The sequence below is a fragment of the Papaver somniferum genome, chromosome 5 (assembly GCF_003573695.1).
Source record: "Papaver somniferum cultivar HN1 chromosome 5, ASM357369v1, whole genome shotgun sequence".
Classification (NCBI taxonomy): domain Eukaryota; kingdom Viridiplantae; phylum Streptophyta; class Magnoliopsida; order Ranunculales; family Papaveraceae; genus Papaver; species Papaver somniferum.
The window spans coordinates 30,994,634-31,000,344 of NC_039362.1; the positions used below are offsets into that span (position 1 = coordinate 30,994,634).

Here is a 5,711-nt window from a genome sequence, read left to right on the forward strand (position 1 = left end):
TAAAGCTCGGCTTCGCCTCGCCCCGTCCCGATATGATTTGGTAAAGCGGGGCTTGGGGCTTGGGATTCGCCTCGCCCTATCCCGACATGATTTGAAAGCTCGGCTTCGCCTCGTCACGTCCCCATTTAATTTGGTAAAGCTCGGCTTTACCTCGCCCAGTCCCGATATGATTTGGTAAAGCTCGGCTTCGGCTTTGCCTCTCCCCGTCCTGATTTGATTTGGTAAAACTCGTTTCGCCTCGCCGATGCATTAAACTATATTTTTCTTTTAACAAAATTGGCATGTCATAAATTTTTGATTTGTTGTGGCTCACATTTATGTATAAACAAAATATCACTTCTTTTGTATAAACAAACTATCACATAAAGATAACAAATATTACATCCACGCTATATGCGGTTCCGAATAATCAAATACTTCGAACTCAACCAATAGCCTAGCCCAAATCATTTGAAAAGAGAATACATGGAAACAAAGCTTCCAAAGCATATAAATAAGAAAGTTACAAAAGACACCTAACACCACTAATGCATTGCAATGTTGTTGTGCATGTGAACCTGTTATACAGCCAAGGATTCCCACTTTTGCGCAAATATGCATCGTGAGCACCATATCCTTGTGGGCCATAATTCTACTCCTGACCTTAATTATTCACCCAAATTTATATTTCCAGAGAACATCCATTGCGTTTTTATAAAGAAACTCCAGGAATTTTATACATTTTTGAATTTGGCGTATAAAAAACGAAGTTTAATTATAAAACCAACAATTTATACTATATGAATCATTTCCCCATTCACTGTCATCACCATCTTCATTGAATCTTAAATGTCTCTGCCTTCAACAGTATTGAACTTATGATGATGAACATGATACTGCACAAACCAAATCCAAATGGCAGACCCTGCCAGCTATATAGTACCATTGTCTCTGGATTCAACGCTGACCAAAAAAACAAAAATATATTCAATTTCGGGATCAAGACTTTGTCTATCAAGTTCTTCTTGCTAATTACATGTTAGATAATCCAAAAGGAATAATGAATTTCATTCACAAAACAATACAGGAAAAACAATGTTCTGAAATACAAATACCACTTCACACATATCAGCAAGGAAAGTAGCTATGATTGAATCATTATCATATCCGTTGTTTGGCCTTCATCTTGGTGAGATTGTATAACCCTCTGTGCCATCTGCAGATCTAGTGTAAGAAATCGAGATGTAGTTCATTAGTATCCTGGTGAGCATTGATGATACTGAAACATGATTTGGATATAACAATTAACGGGCAACAATTAACATGGATAACAATGATTAGTAAAACAATCAAATGAAGAACACGTGTACATCCACATAGCACAATCTCTAGGAATCGAAGTTAGATATATTCTATAATCATACCAAGAAACAGAGACCACTGACGGATCCTAACCATAGGGCTCAATAGCCCCCCAATACTGCCCCATTTACAATATTCACACCTGCTAAGTAACTTTTAGATTTCTCCAAATGGTCCCTATAACTGGTCCATATAACACTGACCTAGATTCCTAACTGAGTCCAACATAGCAATACAAAACTAATATTTTTTATCAAAATAGCTTAATTCAGGGACATAAACCACTAAAGCATGAACATCATGCAGAATGTCGATTCAAGATAAGATAAGCACTTACGACAATACTTAAAAGATACTCGCTCCGTCCCACTCCTAAGTGACCTATTTGATTTTAGATTTTGTCCCAATGATAAGTGACCTATATCACTAAACAATGAGATATTCCGGAATTATCCTTTTAGTTAATTATAAATAATATATGAAATATGTATAATTTGATAGGCATGTTTATATTCGTTACGTAGGTGTTTTAAAATGCTTTTCAATTGTATGAAATTTGCGAACATCCGTGGAGTATTTTGAGAGATAAACCATTTTTAAATTTCACTAGTTATTATTCATAAGGGTATAATTGTAAAAAATGATTAAAAATACTATTTTCCTTGCTTGTCTTAAAAATTGTGCAAATTTCAAATAGGTCACTTAGGAGTGGGACGGAGGGAGTATGTGTTCTCTGAAAAGCCAAATGTAGAACTATAACTACAGTCCCAACGCAGAATACTTCAGGCAGCAGTCCTCTCATGCCTCCTGAAAATTTAGTGAATCTGCCGAGCAAATACTGAGTCAACTTGCTCAAATAAAAATTCAAATATTATTCTACTTGCTTAAGTAAAAATTTTAATTAACAACATTGCTTGGAGAGTGATATTCATGTGTTGTAAGAAAATGAGAATACTGCAATCCTAGGTTTCCCTCAAAAATAGAGATTTTGCAGTGACTTCCTTTAATAAATAGTGTTATCATATGAACTATGACTTCTAGGGTAGGAAGCAAAGTGCTTGCTCTGATATGGAGTCACCAAGCTTCTCACATGTGAACATCATTGTTGGGAGTTGCCAAAATTTTCTCACCTGTGAAGCTTAAATTAGCACCAGCAAGGAAGTAGAGTGCTTGCTCAAACATGGAGAAACGAACAAGTCCACTAACATTCTTGACCGTTTCTTTTAGCATCACAATTTGAGTAGTAGTGATCATCCAAATCATCTTCCATATTTCAACTGCCTAAAGAAAATAAAAAGGCTGCAATGAGACCTCATGCAAAATTATGAGAATGTATCTTAAAAAACCACAATATCAGATCAATTCTAAATTATTAGGAAATTATTATCCAACACTACATGCTACACTCTAAAGTGGTTCCTAAGGCTAAATCTGATTTGGCTGCAGTCAAAAGAACAGTCTAGAATCATAATTAAACCTAATTTTGTTTTTGATTAACCTAAATCTTATTGCAATCAAAAGAACATTGCACGAAACGAAAATCCCAGTGCAAAGTCCAACCGAATAACGGCTCCAAATCCCGGATGCCAAGAAGAATCCCTATAATTGAATTATAGGGTAACACCACATAACATGCATGATTATGAACTCAATAAAATAGCACACCAATGCAAAAAACACGAAAATCATATCAAAATTTTCATCAGAAAATAGTTATCTATCAGTACATAGGATACTCCAAATTTTTACTTTTCCTTTCAGTAGCTATATATATATCTAATACTTTGGACAGACATAAAATCTACAGGTAAAAGGAAATTCGAAGAAAATATTTGAGTCATGTCGCATCAAAAAGTAGCTTTAAAGTACAAAATCTATCAGTATCAATATGAGTTCATGTACATAAAAAAGTTTTACCACGTCGTAACTGCCTAGGTAGGAACTATCCACCGTGTTCAAGTAAGACTTCCTTGCACTTCCTGACAACAAATTAAGAAAACAGCAAGTCAGAAAGAAAAAAAAATCATAGATTAGAAATTTGTGCTTCCCTAAAATACGAAGTAAAAGACGGTATACAAAATTCAGAAAAAGTTTTAAAAAAAAGTTAGTGGTTGGCCAGTATCTGGAGCTTACCTTGTTGATGCCTATTAATTGATAAATTGGCATCCTGATACCAGATACCATTTGATTGAACGGAAATCATTCTAATAATATGAATTGCTTCTTATTAGTATCAAGTTTTGCAAAATCAGTAGTTACCTTTATTTTCACGATTTAATTTTCTTTCTTCTTGAATACTAAGATTCATCAACTTCATTTTCTTATGCACATCATCAATTCTACACATTCGTTATTGCTCTCAATCAAAAATAACAGGAAAAAAAAAGAGAAGCAAAAAACAAAGTTTTGCAAAATCAGTAATTACCTTTATGAGTATTAAGATTCGTCACCTTCATTCTCTTGTGTAAACCGTCAATTCTATACATTCATTATTGCTATCAATCAGAAATAACAGGAAGAAACAAAAAAAAGCAAAATCATAAATTTCCATCACAAAGTGATTTCAGCAAGAAAAATAAAAAAAATAAAATAGGATATGTGATGAAAAATCTTACCTGATGAAACCTATGCGCCTGACTTCTTCTTCTTCCTAAGATGAGGTAAAAAATTGTTTTTGCAAAATAAGATAAAATAAAATTAATCCATAATCTTATCAAAATATAACGAACTCATGGAAGAAATCGAGTGAATGAACAAGAAAAGAATGTGACAGTAAAAATGGAAAACAAGATTAGGGTTTTGTAGTCTAAGCTCATACCTTTTTAGTGAAAATCAAGGAAAAGTAAAAAACAGAAACCGAGTGAGTGAGAAAGAGATTAATAGAAAACAGATTTTTTCTCTGTCCCATCTGAGAAAGATTTTTTCCCCTAGCTAGTTGTTTTTCTTTTCTTTGTATCGTCATTATACCATGAGCAAAGCATATTGTAGGATTTGTTCTTAGGGTTTTTTTTTTTTTTTTTTTGTTGTTGTTGTTTTGTGAGCGAAACAGAAAACTGGTTCTTAGGGTTTGGTATGTGTTTTATTTGGTTTTATGTTTTGTGGGCGAAATTTGTGTGGGAATTCCTCTTTTTTCTCTCCTTTGAGGAAAAGTGAAACGGAGCAATTATGTGAATGGGTGAGGGTCACCGTTCAACGTGGAGCCTTATGAGCTTAGGATTTTAAAGGACTTAGATATCTCGAGATGATTTATGTGGAACTTTCATTTGTTTACCCTTTGACAGGCACCACAGACACCATCAAGCTTAGCATTGGTTTTGGGAACACCTCTAACAAGTTCTTTGTTGATGATCTTAGTTAGAAGGTGATAATTGATGTGACCAAAACGTTGATGCCAAAGATGTGTAGATTCCATCTTAGTCAAATTGCAACAATTGCTAAACTGAGTATCTAAGAGATAACAGTTAATTTTACCACGAGTTCCCTGAAAAATTACTTTTCCAGTTTTGACTACAATGTCACACCCATTCGTATTGAAGACAACCTTATGGCCTTTTTCATAAATTTGACTAATATAAAGAAGATTAGCAGTCGTACTTTTAACGTACATTACATCATGGATTTCAGGAACGCTAGGTAGTTTGATCGTCCCTTTCTTGCTTATGTAGCAACAACTCCCATATCTGAATGTTACTGGACCTCCTTCAAAATCGCTTGAATTCACAAACCACAAAATATCTCCAGTCATATGTTGGTTACATCCACTATCAAGTAACCATTGAAATGGTGATGTTGATTTTAGAGCAAAAGCTCACATACTAACATTACTATCCCGTTTAGGTTTTCTTGTTAAATTTGTACACCTTTTGAGAGTAGTAAACTGTTGTTCAAATTTCTTGTGAATATCACTAGCAACCTTTAAACTTTTCTTGAAAGATGTACATGTATGTTGAAAATGATTATGGGAACCACAAAACATACATATACCAACATCTTTAAACTCATCTGAGAGATTCTGAGTCGCATCAGGTTTCACAAAGCCTAAACCTCGCTTATCTCCTGACTCCTGACTTTCGACAATTCTTCAGGGAAGAATTAAAGGAGTTTTTCAAATCCATTGAAGAAACTTGATAGACATCAAGTCCTTATATTTTGCAGTATCTACAACAAGATCAGAATTGATCCGGATTTTTCCATCCAACTTCTTCTGGAGATTAACTAGCTCTTCAGAATGTTCTCGAAGATAAGGGTTTTTTATATAAATTTCACAATTAAGACCATCAATTTTCCTTATCAATCGTTGTTTTTCTCGACAAAGATCTTTGATGATTTTTTCTAGATCAAAGCACTCAACCTCGTCTATGGTTTCTAGA

General features: G+C 34.2%; 1 long non-coding RNA gene across 1 annotated transcript; it reads right to left on the bottom strand.

The window, feature by feature from the left end:
• Positions 1 to 390: 390 nt before the first annotated feature.
• Positions 391 to 1,463, bottom strand: LOC113277359. The gene is made up of 3 exons (XR_003324875.1): positions 1,404 to 1,463; positions 1,095 to 1,203; positions 391 to 942 (listed from the first exon to the last, which is right to left on the bottom strand). It is a non-coding gene; the product is annotated as an uncharacterized LOC113277359 (long non-coding RNA).
• Between the last annotated feature and the right edge of the window lie 4,248 nt (positions 1,464 to 5,711).